This window comes from Gossypium hirsutum, chromosome A06 (assembly GCF_007990345.1).
Source record: "Gossypium hirsutum isolate 1008001.06 chromosome A06, Gossypium_hirsutum_v2.1, whole genome shotgun sequence".
NCBI lineage: Eukaryota > Viridiplantae > Streptophyta > Magnoliopsida > Malvales > Malvaceae > Gossypium > Gossypium hirsutum.
The window spans coordinates 23,180,188-23,196,047 of record NC_053429.1 but is presented as its reverse complement, the minus strand read 5'-3'; the positions used below and the strand labels follow the sequence as shown (position 1 = coordinate 23,196,047).

The following is a 15,860-nucleotide window of genomic DNA, read 5'->3' as shown; positions in this document are numbered from 1 at the left end:
TTTTATTTTTCCCTTGATTATAGTGACTTCCGACAACTCGGAAATTTGGAACGAAGTCAGACAATCATCCACACTATCCTTCACACTTGGGGTATTTTGCTACTATCGTTCCGGAAAATTATGGCATGTAAAGACGACCTATGAAATATGGAATCATCATGTAAATATATGTTATGGTTTGATTTAAAATGTGGTGTTCATTAATAGTTAAATTGTGAGTATTATTATAAATGAGTTTGGTTGATATATATATATTGGATTGTGATTTAAATTTGCAGGAGGTTTAAGCAAAATTAAGCAGAAATGCTGTCGAAATTTTTTTTAAAAAACTTAGTAATACCTCATACTCTGTTCCGAGCCGGAATACGAGTAAGGGGTGTTACACAAGTTGAGTCCAATTCGGAAAAGGCTAATTTTGTGGGTTCTTAGGCATTCCAAAGCCTATAAATACGCTCTAGAGGACGAGAAAAGGAGGAGACATAGGGAGGAAGGAAGGAATTACTCTTAGAAAGCCGATTGATCCATCTTAGAAGCCAGATCCATCATCAAGACTGAAGATCTCCCCTCAATTTCCCTTCAGGAGTTTTGGGTTTTCTTTATGTTTTGTATTCATTATTCTTCTAAGATGTTTTTTTTTTAGTTATGAACTAAATCCCCTAAATACCTAAGGGGAATGAAACCTAAGACGAATCTTGTTATTATTTTTTGAATTGTATGATAAATATTTGGCCTGCTTTTAATTATGTGTTCTTAATTCTTGTCTTGATATTCCAGGATATTGATTCACGTTAAGCTCTTGTTCAAAGGAGGAATAGACCCTGTCTAAGAGTACATTTGTCATAATTAAGCAGAGTTGGTTGCACGCCTAGAGATAGGGTGACAAGATTTTGTCAGATTAGGGTGAAACCTAATAAGGGGATCCATAGATCGAGTTAATGCAACCCTAGGAAGTTAATTAGAAAGAGATTTCAATTATTCAACCTAGGGTTAGAAGTTGTTAGTCTCGAGAGAGATAATAATATAACTTAGGGATTTCTACGGATCAAGTCAAATGAATAAATTGTCCGATTCAGAGTCAGAATAACAAGTGAAGTCTAAGTGGATTTTTCCTTAGGTATTGTCTTAATTCAATCGTTTTCCAAAAGTAATCCCCCAATTCTAATTTCTGTGAATTCTTAGTTTAGTTAATTCATTAGTTAAAACAAACCCCATTATTCTTAGGCTAGATAATAAAAAGATAGTCATTACTAGTACTTTTAGTTCCTTTGGGTTCGATAATCCGGTCTTGCTAAAGCTATACTATTGTTTGATAGGTACACTTGTCTTCATCATGATAATAGTTAGCTTCAAGAATGATTAATTATAAATATATAAAACTTATCACAAAAAATCACATATCAAGTTTTTTGCGCCGTTGCCGGGGAACTAAGATATTAGGAACACTCAATTTTTATTACTTTAGCCATTTATTTTTTGCGCAAGTTAATTTAATTTAATTATTATTATTTGTTAATGTACTTTTTCTTTCTCTTGGTAGGTTTTTATAGTTTATGACTAGAAGAAACCCGTCAGGACCACTACTTTTTGATGAAGAAATCAATCATACAACTCGTAGAAACCGAAGAGAAATAAGGCAAAGCCTAAGATACATAGAGGAAGAGCAAGAGGATGATATCTCAACTACAACTGAGAAGATGGCTGAAAGTCAAGACAATCAGCTACCTCCTGCGATACCCGCTGAACTAGCAAATCAAAATCCTGTTCCGCGCACTATGTATGATTATGCTAAACCTACTTTAACAGGAACTGAGTCAAGTATAGTTAGGCCTGCTATTGCTGCGAATAATTTTGAACTAAAACCTATCACTATTCAAATGATACAGCAATTTGTTCAGTTTGATGATCCAAACACTCACTTGGCAAATTTCCTGGAATTCTACGATACATTTAAAATTAATGGCGTTTCTGATGATGCCATTCGTCTTCGGTTATTCCCTTTTTCAGTGAGGAACAAAGCTAAACAGTGGTTGAACTCATTACCACGAGGGTCAATTACTACTTGGGAACAAATGACCAAAAAATTTTTATTGAAATATTTTCCACCGGCTAAAACGGCCAAATTATGTAATGGCATCTCTTTGTTTGTGTAGGTGGACTTAGAAACTCGTTACGATGCATGGGAGAGATACAAGGACCTACTACGAAGGTGTCTTCACTAGGGATTACCTCTATGGTTGTAAGTTCAAACATTCTACAATGGTGTGAACTCCTCAACAAGACAGATGATTGATGCAGCAGCTAGGGGAACCATCAATAACAAAACACCTGAAGAGGCTTACGAATTTATTGAAGAGATGTCACTGAATAACTATCAGTGGCAAGTCATGAGGACTAAGCTAACTAAAATAGCAGGCGTTTATAACGTCGATTCGGTTACTATGCTGTCAAACTAGGTAAAACTTCTAAATAAAAAGATTGATGGTTTACTTGGTTCTTCGTAGGTTCATCCAGTAATGCACTGTGAAGTCAGTGGAGGTGGATCAAGCAATTCATAATATCAATCCTATGGCCACAGCATAGAGAACGAACAATTAAATTACATGGGTAATAATCCTTGATTTCAAAATAATCCTTATAGCAATACATATAATGTAGGTTGGAGGAACCACCCAAATTTCTCCTGGGGTGGTCAAGGGAATCAAAGGCCACAGAATCCTCCAGATTTTCAACAACCACCCTATCAACAGGAAAAGAAATCGAACCTTGAAGAGATGCTACCTAAATTCATCTCAGTGTCAGAAACTCGTTTCTAGAACACCGAGACAACACTTAAAAATCAACAAGCGGCGATCCAGGGGCTCGAAACTCAGATAGGCCAGCTGTCCAAACTAATCTCCGAACGACCACAAGGTAACTTGCCAAGTAATACTGAACCCAACCCAAGGAAACAGCTCAATACAATTAATGTTCAAGATAAAAAATGATTCGTTGAGCCTGAGCCAGAATCGGGGCAAGAAACTATGGTGAACAGAGGTCAAGGTGAGGTAGGTCCTAATAAAAACAAATCAGTGAATGTTGAATATAAACCTTGTGTGCCATACCCCAACACGACAAGGAAAGACTGCTTAGATGAAAAAAATTGGTAAATTTCTTAAAATCTTAAAAATATTACATATTAACTTACTGTTTATTGAAGCTCTATCATAGATGCCAAACGCAATGAAATTTTTAAAAGAGCTTTTAGCAAATAAGCGGAAGTTGGACGAGGTGTCGCATGTGGAGCTAAACGCAGTTTGCTCAGCTATTCTGCAGAATAAGCTACCCAACAAATTAAAAGATCCAGAGAGTTTCACAATTCCTTCTTAATTGGTAGTTTAGATGTTAATAATGCATTAGCTGATTTAGGGGTTAGTATTAACGTCATGCCCTACAAAATGTTTAAACAATTAGGTCTTGGGAAACCCAAATAGACTAGGATGAGCATTCAATTAGCAGATAAAACTATAAGATTTCCTAAGGGTATTATTGAAGATGTTCTAGTTAAAATTGATAAATTTATATTTCCCGTTGACTTTATTGTTCTAGACATAGAGGAGGATAGCAACACTCCTTTGATTTTAGGAAGGCCCTTTTTAGCAACTGCTAAAACGATTATTGATGTTGGCACAGGTGAGCTCACATTTTTTGTGGGAGACGAAACAATCACCCTTCAAGCTCGCAATTCTGGCAACACATAAGAAATTGAAGGTGATCGTCTAAACCATTCTATAAAAATTGACAATATGGTGCAACCTACTTTGTAGGAAATGAGTTTGAAGGAAGTACATGAGCCATTCTCAAGCAAAGGTAGAGGACCTATTCATGAAGATCGAAGGCTACAAATCGAGGAGCTAGATGAATGGCGGACCCATAAATCGAAAACCCACGATAAACCAAAACTACTCCAGGATGAGCTCAATACCTTTCCAAATCAACTTAAGGTTGGAGATAAAGTTTTATTAGATGCCGCAGATCCTCACATTGTCACTACCAAACCGAATGAAGAAGTCCCTCTTACGGTACTTAGCATTTTCCCATTCGGTACAGTCGAGGTAAGTCATCCTAAGTTCGGCACTTTTAAGGTAAACAACACCCGTCTAAAACCTTATTTTGATGAGAATGATAGCAGGAATGAGAAGTATAGACTCCTCGAACCACCATGACTATTCAATGGAGAGGTAAGCCGAGCTTAGACTATAAATAAGTTCTTCTCGGGAGGCAACCCGAGCACTAACTATATTAACTTCTTTAAATTTTAGTGTTTGACACCTAACTTACTAACAGAGCTCTTGAATACAAGTTTCCCACACAGACGCAGCCTAGCACATAGGCGTGCCTTAGGCGGTGTGAAAACAGACACTAAGTACATACACGGGCATGGGAGAAGAGAAAGAAGACAGACACGGCCGTGCGACACGACCGTGTGCACCCACACGACCAAGGAACACGGGCGTGGGCCAATTGTCAGACGTGCCCAAATAAAAAATTCACGAATCACAAGGGAAAAAATTGGGGAACACGGGTGTGTTCCCTAGTCGTGTGGCCCAAAATCTATAAATACCCTGCACTATTCATTGTTTGTTTCACTCAAAACCCCTAACCCTAGCCGCTGTCCTCACGACCTCTCTACCACGCCCGTGCGCCGCTTCCCACTCCATTTTTGACTCCCAATCTCTCTCCCTTAGTGCATATAATGTCGTCTTCATGTGGTAAAAAGGCGGCCGTCCCTGCTTCAAAGAAAAGGAAATGAGCGTCATCTTCCTCGAGTCCTACCGCGAAAATTCGCCACCCTTTCCTGAAATTCCCCATCGGGCCCCAAGAAGAACTTTTCCAAATACTCCGAGCCCGACCTTTAACTCTGGGCCGCTGCATCGACTAGGCTCTAGTAGAACAAGTTCAGTTGGCTGATACGATTCGGGCCCTCCTAACCATCGACCCTTGGGAGCTTTTCTTTGGGATCATCAAGCCAACATAGCTAGAGATCATGATCGAACTATGCTCAACGTTTCATCTTCAGACCGTAATGACGAACTAAGATGATCCCGGTACGGTCTAATTTTGCCTTGGCAGATTAGTCCGCCAGCTAAGCGTCGCAGAATTAGGTACTGCACTGGGCTTATATACGGAGGAGAATGACTTACATGCTCTCATCCGCCACATCCATCGTTCTCCTTCATGGTGTTGGGAAGCACTAGTACCAGGTTCGGCCACCTACAATCCTAGCCGCTCCAAGGCATCGACTCTCCCTCCATTCCTGAGGTACCTACACGCTATTTTGGCTCACACGATAACAGGAAGGTGAGAGAGCACTGGCATTGTCAACACTCACGATGCCTACTTTCTATGGTGTATGTCGCACGGGCACGTCATAGACCTTGCTTATTTCATTGCACTCGCCATTCAGCGCCAGATGGAGCGGCATAGGAAAGGGGTCATCTCCATTTGCCCTTATGTTACTCTGTTGGCTCAAAACTTCAGGCTCCTTAACACCGCGGCCCAAGAATCATCCTTGACCCTCATTGGTCAGATGTCTTCGCAAGGCATCTCGAGTATGCTAAGCATGAGGATAATCGAAAAGCGCCGAGGAACCTACCCTCCTCAATATCGTCTCGCCCAATCTACCGAAGAGGAGGCCCCTGAGGACATTACTAATGATGTCCCCCACAGCACGAGGACCCACCGTCTCAGCCACCAGCACCCTCTTATCCAGTTCATGCGGCAGCTTCATATGCTAACATCTCTGAGTGCCTTACTCGATTCGAGCAGCAGTGTTTTCAACATTTGATAACATTGATGCTACTCTGCACTTCCACATCGCATCGCCACCACCACCTCGCGAACCATCTGGCAATGATGATGTTTAATTTAATTTAATTTAATTTTTATTTTTATTTTTATTTTATGTTTTTATTAATTTCACCTTTAACTTTTAAAATGTTATTTCTTTTTTGTTACTATTTTAGGTTTTATAAACAAATCTCGATTAATTCTTTATGAGTAATTATTCCTTCTAATATCCCCTAAAAATTTCTTGATTTTATCACAGTTATAAAGAGTTATAGACCTCACCATTACTTAGGAACTTGAAACTCCACTGGGAAAGGTTCTCCACAACTGCCATGTCCTGCTCGACCACGACCATAGCTACCACCAGATATAATATACTTTTGGCACAGGATTTATGGACTAATGAACCTCTACCACCGCCGGAGTATCCTCCTCCACCTTCACGCCGATTATTCTCCAAAACTCCAGCTCAAGGAAATTTATTCATCACTCAGGAAGTTTCACTTCTCTCCCTAACTTATTCTTATATTCTTTTCTATATAACTATCTTTTTATATTGAGGGCAATGTACATCTTAAGTGTGGGGGGGATATTTATTTCACTATCAGGAAAAAATCCCTGAATGATTGCCTTCTTCTCTGGAAAAGCTCTCATATTATGTTTAGGATAAATTTTGATTGATTTATGACTTTTATTAATATATCTTGAATTAAAACATAGGCATTCATGCATTGATGGTTTAGACTTTCAACCATTAGGGAAGTAAGCATGATACGTTAATTTTTAAGAGTTTAAAATTTTAGGTTGTTTCCCCAAGTCTAAGTATTATATTGAATTAGAATTCACAAGTTTAAACATCAAAAAGCCATAATTTTTGTGAGATCTTGAGCCTTCAAGAGCATCTATTAATTCTTTCATGCTCACTTTCATTATGAGTGCGTCAGTATTGAATTGTTATTCTAGAACTTGCTTGATTATACATGTCAAGACCACATTACTTGATTTGATATGTCAAGATGATAGAGGCGCTTAGGATTAACCCACTCATGCCATGAAAACTCTAACTCCACGATTAACCCTTAGTGAACCCCCTTTGAGCCTAACAACCCATTACTTATATTACCCTTAATATTAACCCTTAACCTATTATTGTTGAAATCCCCTTAATTATTTTGATCCTTATTTTTGTCGAGATTTGATCTGATTAAATTGCTTAGCCATGTCCTGTTCTTAATAGTTAGTTATTTGACTTGTTCTTAAAAAAAATGTATACATATTAGTAGTAGTGATCTTTTGAGCAAAAGAAGTTAAATTCCATATTCTGAGAAGAAGCTCTGTTGTACACAATTAATGACTAGTCATTTTTCTAGTTAGGTAATTTTTCAATTCATTCTCGATTCTAACTTTTTCTTTCAGCTTGTGACCACACCCCCTAACCAAGCCTCGTTACAACCCTCTAAAGACCTTTTTGATTGATGTATCATCTCAATTTATAGTGGTGGAGATTTGATTTTCATGAAAGCCTATGGTAATAACTTTTCATATTGACTGATGAGTGCTAATTTCATTGTCCTTAAACACATTGAGTGATTTGAGTGAATCTTTGGTGAGAATGTTAAACTCCGTGAGATTTCGAATTGGGGTAACCACTTAGATAATAGGGATGCCTAAGTTTTGCATGATTAAATACTTAACTTGGAATTTTTGAAGCTCTAATGTTCTTTTAGTTGAATTCTCAATGTACGACTACTGATGAATTAGTTTGAGATATTTTCGATAGATATTATAAGTTGAGAAGAATTTATTTTGATTATGAGTTGAGAATTTTGCTTGAGGACAAGAAAATGCTTAAGTGTGGGGGTATTTGATAAACCGTAATTTATACATATTTTTACCCCTATGCTTAACACATTTTATGAATGATTTTTCCTTAGAATTGGTGAATTTGATGCTCCTAATGCCTTAATTTCATGTTTTATACTTAGGTGAGCATAAGAGAGAGAAAGGAAAGAGAAATAGGCCAAAAACGGAGAAAATAAACCAACATACGAAATCAACACGGCTGGACCTCCTCACACGGGCAGACTACACGGCCGTGTCAATTTGGTAGAATCAAAGCACAACTCAAACGGGTGGACCACACACCCGTGCTTATTTAATAGGCTCGAGTATGGCTTGAAGTAATCATACACGGGCGTGTTCTTGCTGAGCTCAAGTCGAGTCCAATTCAGAAAAGACTAATTTTAAGGGTTCTTAGGCATTCCAAAGCCTATAAATATGCCCTAGAAGAGGAGAAAAGGGGAAGGCACAGGGAGGAAGGAAGGAATTACTCTCAGGGAGCCGATTGATCCATCTTAGAAGCCGGATTCATCATCAAGACTGAAGATCTCCCCTCAATTTCCCTTCAGGAGTTTTGAGTTTTCTTTATGTTTTGCATTCATTATTCTTCTGAGATATTTTCCATTTTAGTTATAAACTAAATCACCTAAATACCTAAGGGGAATGAAACCTAATACGAATCTTGTTATTATTTTTTTATGATAAATATTTGGCTTATTCTTAATTATGTGTTCTTAATTCTTGTCTTGATATTCCAGGATATTGAGTCAAGTTAAGCTCTTATTCAGAGGATGAATAGACCCTGTCTAAGAGTACATTTGTCATAATTAAGCAGAGTTGGTTGTGCACCTAGAGATAGGGTGACAAGATTTTGCTGGATTAGGGTGAAACCTAATAAGGGGATCCATAAATCGAGTTAATGCAACCCTAGGAAGTTAATTAGAAAGAGATTTCAATTATTCAACCTAGGGTTAGAGTTGTTAGTCTCGAAAGAGATAATAATATAACTTAGGGATTTCTATGGATCAAGTCAAATGAATAAATCGTCCGATTCAGAGTCAGAGTAACAAGTGAAGTCTACGTGGATTTTTCCTTAGGTATTGTCTTAATTCAATAGATTTCCAAAAGCAATCCTCCAATTCTATTTTCTGTGAATTCTTAGTTTAGTTAATTAATTAGTTAAAACAAACCCCATTATTCTTAGGCTAGTTAATAAAAATACAGTCATTACTAGTACTTTTAGTTCCATTGGGTTCGATAATCCGGTCTTGCTAAAGTAATACTACTATTCGATAGGTACACTTGCCTTCATCGTGATAATAGTTAGTTTCAAGAGCGATTAATTATAAATATATCAAACTTATCACAAAAAATCACGTATCAACAACCATACATTTTCTATCATCAAACAGCAAAATACACCTATATTCATCAATGGCAAAACCCTAAACCTTTAGTAATTTTTCAAATTAGTCCCTGGGCTAGCTAGATTAACCTGCAACTATCTTAAAAACATAGAAATCATTAAAAACGGGACAAAAATTGTACTTAATTGGACAAAAATGCCTTGGCCGAACCTAGGTCTTCAAAAAATGGCTTTTTCTTCTTTAATTTTCGGTGGAGAAAACTAAGAAAGATGATAACCTTAACTTTTATGTTATTTTACCTAAGTTTCTTTATTAATTTACTTATTTAACCTTTGTTTTAATTCATTAAAATCACCTGATACATGTCCAAGACTGTCCACTAACTTTATAAATGGGCTGATTACCACATAAGGACCTCCACTTTAAGGTTCCGTAGCTATTAGACACCTTTAGCTAATAGAACTTAAGTTTTACACTTTACGTGATTTAGTCTTTTTTATCAAATTAAGCATTTACATGATATAATTTCCTAACGAAATTTTCACACAATCATACTATCATGATATAGACCTTAAAATAATAATAAAATAAATATTTCAAACTTAGATTTGTGGTCCCAAAACTACTATTCTGATTTGACTAAAAATAGGTTGTTATAGAACGTGGCCACGGGTTGCTTGTTCTCAAACGAGCAATTTATCACAATCATTAGTTGACAGTGATTATATTAGTCATTAAGAAGAGACAATGGTGACAATGAGATAAAATAGGAGTATTTAGTGAAAAAAATTAACTCAAAGGAATCAAAGATATCATATGAAGATAGCATACACATGACGAGGTCATTAGACAAAGTAGTTGGATGAATTGCTTTCGTAAATAGTATACAATAATGAGTTTCCAATCATGATATTTTTTGTAGACTGACTCCATAATTAAGTAAATAGAAAATTATCAGAACGATGCTTCTAGGCATAATTGCAATTAACTTAAGCCTAATTGTATATGTCTAATTGTTACCGTCGCTAGCTCAACAAAAGCTTGATTCAACTACATTTGAATCAGAAGAAATTTCTAACTTTGGAAATAATTTAATTGAGTCGATTTATTCGACGTTGATTTAAATTAGGTGGTGTGAGAATTGTTCAACTAGAGAGTTTGATTAAAGAATTTTCTTGAAAAATTAATCTGAAAATCTCAGTGATTTTTGAGAAATTTTTAATTTTAATCAATTAAAATTAAATTAATCAAATTAATTAAAATAAATATACTATCAACTTGTGTGAGCAACTTATTCCCATGTATTCGAGTCCATTTTACTATAGTTCCTTCCAGTGATATTAAATTTAATGGAAATGGAAACTAAATTGTGAATTGGGAATGAAATGGAAATTGTTGATGCTTTATATGGTAATTATTATATGATTTCATTAAATTCTCGATACTAGTTATGATTCAGGAATGTGACTGACTCGTTTATTTGGTGTTGTTGATACTTTTTTAGTTAAAACATAATGTGCCAAAGAGTAACTAGTTTGAATGCTAATTTGATTAGGTAATTATGCCTTTAATGAACAAGGTATGCTTAGTTGTCATTTCAAACTTACTAAGCACTCTGAATGCTTACTCTGCTTGTTTTCCTCACTTGTAGATTTTCACTTTGTAGAACTGTCAAGCCAAATCAACGATAGAGCACACACTATACCAAGATGGTAGTTATAATTTTGTTTTGGAATTTAGACTTTGTGGCATGCACATAGGGACCTTTGTTGTGTAGATGGTTAAGTTGATGTAAATGTTGTGTGACAAGCTGGTAATGGTGAAACTTATGAAATTTACTGGCTATGTGAATTAAGTAATACATGTTTGGTCTTGGGGAATGATTGTATTCTCAATGATGTCATTTGATAATGTTGGTATGATAAAGATTGTAGATATGATAGGTTGAATGTTTGGATTGGTACATGATGAAATTAAATTTAAATGAATGATATGGATGGTTTGGTAAGTAAAAGGCTTATTTCAAGTAGCATAAGTCTATTTTGACATATTCTATTAGGCTTGGCATAGTTGAAATGGTTAAATGAGTGTTGATGAGAAAATATTTTGGTTGATGTGGTTATGTTCACAGTTTAAATGATTAAACATGTAGTTTAAGAATTTGATTGGTTTGATCTAGAAAACATGGCTTTGGTGCTCTATTGAGTAAGTTGATTGCTCATTTTGATTCATCGATAGTACATGTTTTGGACTAAAAATAAGGTTTGAATGTATAAACTATCTAAATTGAAAAATTATAGGTTGAAATTCATTAGAAATTACAAAAATAGTTTGTCACATCGCGACGTTAAACTAGTGTCGTTGTGACGAGATCAAACACCATGCCACGTCGCAATGTCAGACTAGTGTCGTCGTGATGAGATCAACCACGAGACCTACTCAGTATATTGAATCACAAAGAGGAACCCCTGACTTCGCAACATTAACTTGTTTGAAAATGTTGTAATTTAGTCCTCATTCAATCTTGAGTTACGTTATAGCTTTCATAAGCTCGTATAAGACCCAAAAATGCATTTATAGTCTATTTATACTTAAATAGCTTGTAATTGAATGTTAATGTTGTGAATTGAATTATATTTGTTTATAGTTCCTCCGGCAACTATTGTGGAATTTTGTAGCTTAGACCCAATAGTTGGGTTAGGCAAGGGGTGTTACACAACTCCGAAGGAAGTAAGTTGTGTAGAGAAAGAAGAGGCAACTCTTTTTGTAACATCCTGAATTAGGGTCTAGTCCGAACAGTGATTTCGAGACCAAAAATCTGAAGTAGAAATATTTAATTTATGATTATTATGAGGTCTATGATATAATTGCATACTTATTTGAAAATTTTGTGAAGAAATTTTATGGATAAAATGTCCAATTTGACATCTAGGACTAACTTCCAAAAGTTGCAAAACGTGAGTTCTAGAAGCTTTAAGCATGAAATTGCCATTGATTTTCCCAATTTCTATTTTTATAGATAAAAATAAGCATGAAGAGGAAAAAATTGAAAGAAAGGCCTTAAGGGAATTTTCATGTGACAGCCCTAATTTGGCCCTGGTCGGAAAGTGGTTTCGGGACCACAAAACCGAGTCATAAAAAATAATTAACCGTTATAATCTATGCTTACTGTATGTGTACATGCACGTGCGAAAGTTTCATGTTTTAATTTTATCATTTGTATGTGAAATAGATTAAATAGGACTCATGTGAAATAAATGTGAAAGATGATAGGTTAAACTCAAAGTGGTGTAATAATGCATGTTAGAAAAAGGATGGGTTTGCATGTCAAATATCCATTTTTGACAATTAGTGGCCGGCCATGATGAAGTGATATATAAAAATATGTATTAATTATTAGTTAATGGCTTTATATGTTATAGTATAGATGAATAAAATGAAAAGAATAATAGAAAGAATGGGAAGAAAACAAAGTCTTAACTTTGTTCTTCTTAGCCGAACCAAAAGGGAGAAAAAGGGGAGCAAACATTCGGCCATTTGAAACCTAAGGAAGGTTAGTAAATCAAGTTAGATTTTTGAAATTCTAGTTTTTTTTAGGTTACTCATCATGCTACTTACTTAGCCCATGCCAAAACTTTGAATTTGGATGGTTGAATTGAACATTCAGTTATGGTAGATAAGGAAGGAATTTGATTTTTATCTTTAAGTTTTGATGAAAAAATTGTTGATGAAAGAAGTTGATCTTGTTAAAAACTATAATTTCTAATACTCATATGTGTAATAGTCGAACATAGACTTTGCTAAATTTCTTGAACAAATGCCGATTAGGTGTTTTGAAATGGATAAATTAGGTGCTTGATTTCCTAAAGGTTCGGCATAGTACATGATATTTTTGTTAGTATGATTTCGAAGAATTTGAGTAATGTTATGTATAAGTAAAATTATTAGGTACGGTCTTGGTGGTATATATGTACAATTGATCTATTTAGCTAATAATATCCAGGGTGATAAATAATTAAATAATATGTATACAAAGAATGTGTGAAAGAGTGAATTGGCAATAATCTCTTTAGGACAGCAGCAGTAAAGTGATTTTGGAAAAATCACTATAAATTTTGGGAGTTAAGTTAGAAGCTGAATAAATTATGTAATTAAAGCTTGATGAGTCTAGTTTCTTATAAAAGAAACTATAAAAGCAAAAGAATTGCCGATAATGAGATAATTGAAGTAATGTGGGACAGAGTCAAAATGACTTCTAGATCCCCTGTTCTGTTTTTATAAAATCACTTTAAAACGTATAAAAATAGTAAAATGATTAAATTTATATTCTTAGACTCTTTAATCAGTCTAGTTTCAAATCAAATAAACAAGGACATGTTTTGAATCCTGTACAATGAGAAATTTATTTCGTAGTGAAGAGTGGTCAGATTAGTCAAACAGTGAAACAAGGGAAACTTTAAGAAAAATTTTGTATTGATTGGCCAAACTAAAAATTCTTAAAATTTTATGGATAAAAGATATATGAGTCTATTTTCAGGGAAATTTTATGGAAATTGATTTGGAGTTTCGTATCTCCAGTTATAAATAATTTAGTGACTGTTGCTTAGGAAGACAGCTTATTGTGAATTTGTGATTATGAGGTAATCTTAGATAAAAATTTGTTAAGGAGTTGCTTAATGTTTTCTTATAAGCTTACTATAATCTGTATGTGTGAAAGTCGAATATATATGTATTATATTCTGAAAATAATATTTGAATAGTCGATTAATGATTAGTTTAAAACTTGTTGAATTAAAGCTCAAGAGCATGGGGGCAATTTCGAATAAGGGAAAAGAGAAAGCAATCGAGTAGCCTATCCGCAGTTGTTCAAATAAATCCGAGGTAAGTCTTTGAGTAATGGAACTTAGCTTATGATTTGATTAAACAATGTTATATATTTATATATATAGCACAATAAATAAATTGTGACCTGAAGGTTTCTCTTGATTTACATATTAAAATAAATGGGTAGTGCATCGGCTTGTAGTCGAATGGTTATAGAAAATCATGTAGAGTAGTGAAACAGAATCGTGTTATTTGTATGAGCTGTTGAGCCGAAAATGGAATGATGGATAATTATGTTGTGTTTGTGATCTAATAATGTAAATAAATTGTTAATGATTTATAATATAAATATATTTTGTGCATGACAATTGAGGATTATATCCGGGTTAAGTCCCAAAGACATTCATGCTGGTTGTTATTTTCGAGTTAAGTCTCGAAGGCAATCGTGCTGGTTGTTATTCCCGGGTTAAGTTCCGAAGGCATTCGTGCTGGTTGTTATTTTCGGGTTAAGTCTCGAAGGCATTCATGCTGGTTTCTATTTTCGGGTTAAGTCCCGAAGGCATTTGTGCTGGTTGTTACATCCGGGCTAAATCCTGAAGGTAATTGGGTTGGAAATGTGCGATCTTGTCGTAATAATTTCTATTGATGGGCTTACAACCCTAAGATGATCAGGTATGCACCGTATATACATTGAAATTAAGTTAAGATTGACTATGAGCATGTAAGTATATGGGTTGAAGTGTGAAGTAACATAAGTATGTGATTTTTGCGTATTTGCATTTATTTAGCCTTGTAATCGAATTAGATGTATTCGGCATAATTATGAGGTTAGTTGGGTAAAAATAGATTATCTATATACGAATTCGTGTTTAAGGAAAAATTTAAGATGACATGTATGAACAATAGGGGTATATTTAATCATGACTACATTTAGTCAGAAAGATGATGAGCCTTATGAATGCTATGCTTTAGTTATAAATGATTTCATTACTTAAGACTTACTAAGCATCGAAATGCTTACTCTTTTTGCCTTCATTCCCTGTTTTATAGATTTTGTTCGTGAACTATCGGACTCGGGAGATCCAAAGTCGAAGTCGTCCACACTATCTAAACCTTTCGGTACTCTTGTAAATGAACCTTGATAATGGCATGTATAGGATTGACTTTTGATGTTAATTACGTATCTTTTTGGTGATGTTTATATGTATAGCCATGCGAAAATGGCTTGTTAAGTTATTATATGCGCTCCACAAAATTAATGTGTATTTGTGGATGATAATTGATTAATGTTTTAAATGTTTTGATGTGAATTAAACTTCGGAATGAATTAAGGTACTATTTAAATTGAGAAGATTGCTTTGCATAGTGTATAAACGAAATTCGAATTCAATGGTATGCTATCGAAAATTACCTGAGTATTGTCAAATGAATTTTCGTACTTATTTGGTAATATTCCTTACCCCTCCGGCGACGGATACGGGTTAGGGGTGTTACATTTTGTCATTTTGTTAATAAAAAAATAAAAAGGGAAAAATAAGTAAAAAATTGTGTCCATCTTCCTCCTCCTTAGCCAAAATTTTCAAGGGTCCATAGCTAGGGTTTTTTTCATCCTTTCAAGCTCGATTGTAAGTACACTCGAGCCCCGTTTTTAATGTTCTTTATGTTTTTGAAATCCTTGAAGCATGATCTAGCTATTTCTACCATTATTTTGAGCTAGGGTTCATGTTAAAAATTTACCCATATGTGACATGCATGTATTTTGGTGTTTAATGGAGGAATATGAAAGTTTGACGCATGATAAACATCTTTTACTAAGTGATTTTTCATGAAAACACCTAAAAAGGACCTTTTTGTAAAAGTTGTAAAATAGGTGGTTAAAAATCTAATTTGAAAGAAAATGTGGGTTGATATAAGTATGATATAAGTTCAGCTAGGCTTTTAAAACATGGTTTGTTGTAGAAGCTTTTAAAATATGTTTCATAAACGTGGTGTTTTGAAAAACAT

The 15,860-nt window shown here is 34.9% G+C and overlaps 1 long non-coding RNA gene across 1 annotated transcript; it reads left to right on the top strand.

The window, feature by feature from the left end:
• Positions 1-13,841: 13,841 nt before the first annotated feature.
• On the top strand, positions 13,842-15,088 carry LOC121230702 (uncharacterized). The gene is made up of 2 exons (XR_005928786.1): positions 13,842-13,913; positions 14,907-15,088. It is a non-coding gene; the product is annotated as an uncharacterized lncRNA (long non-coding RNA).
• The last annotated feature ends 772 nt before the right edge of the window (positions 15,089-15,860 follow it).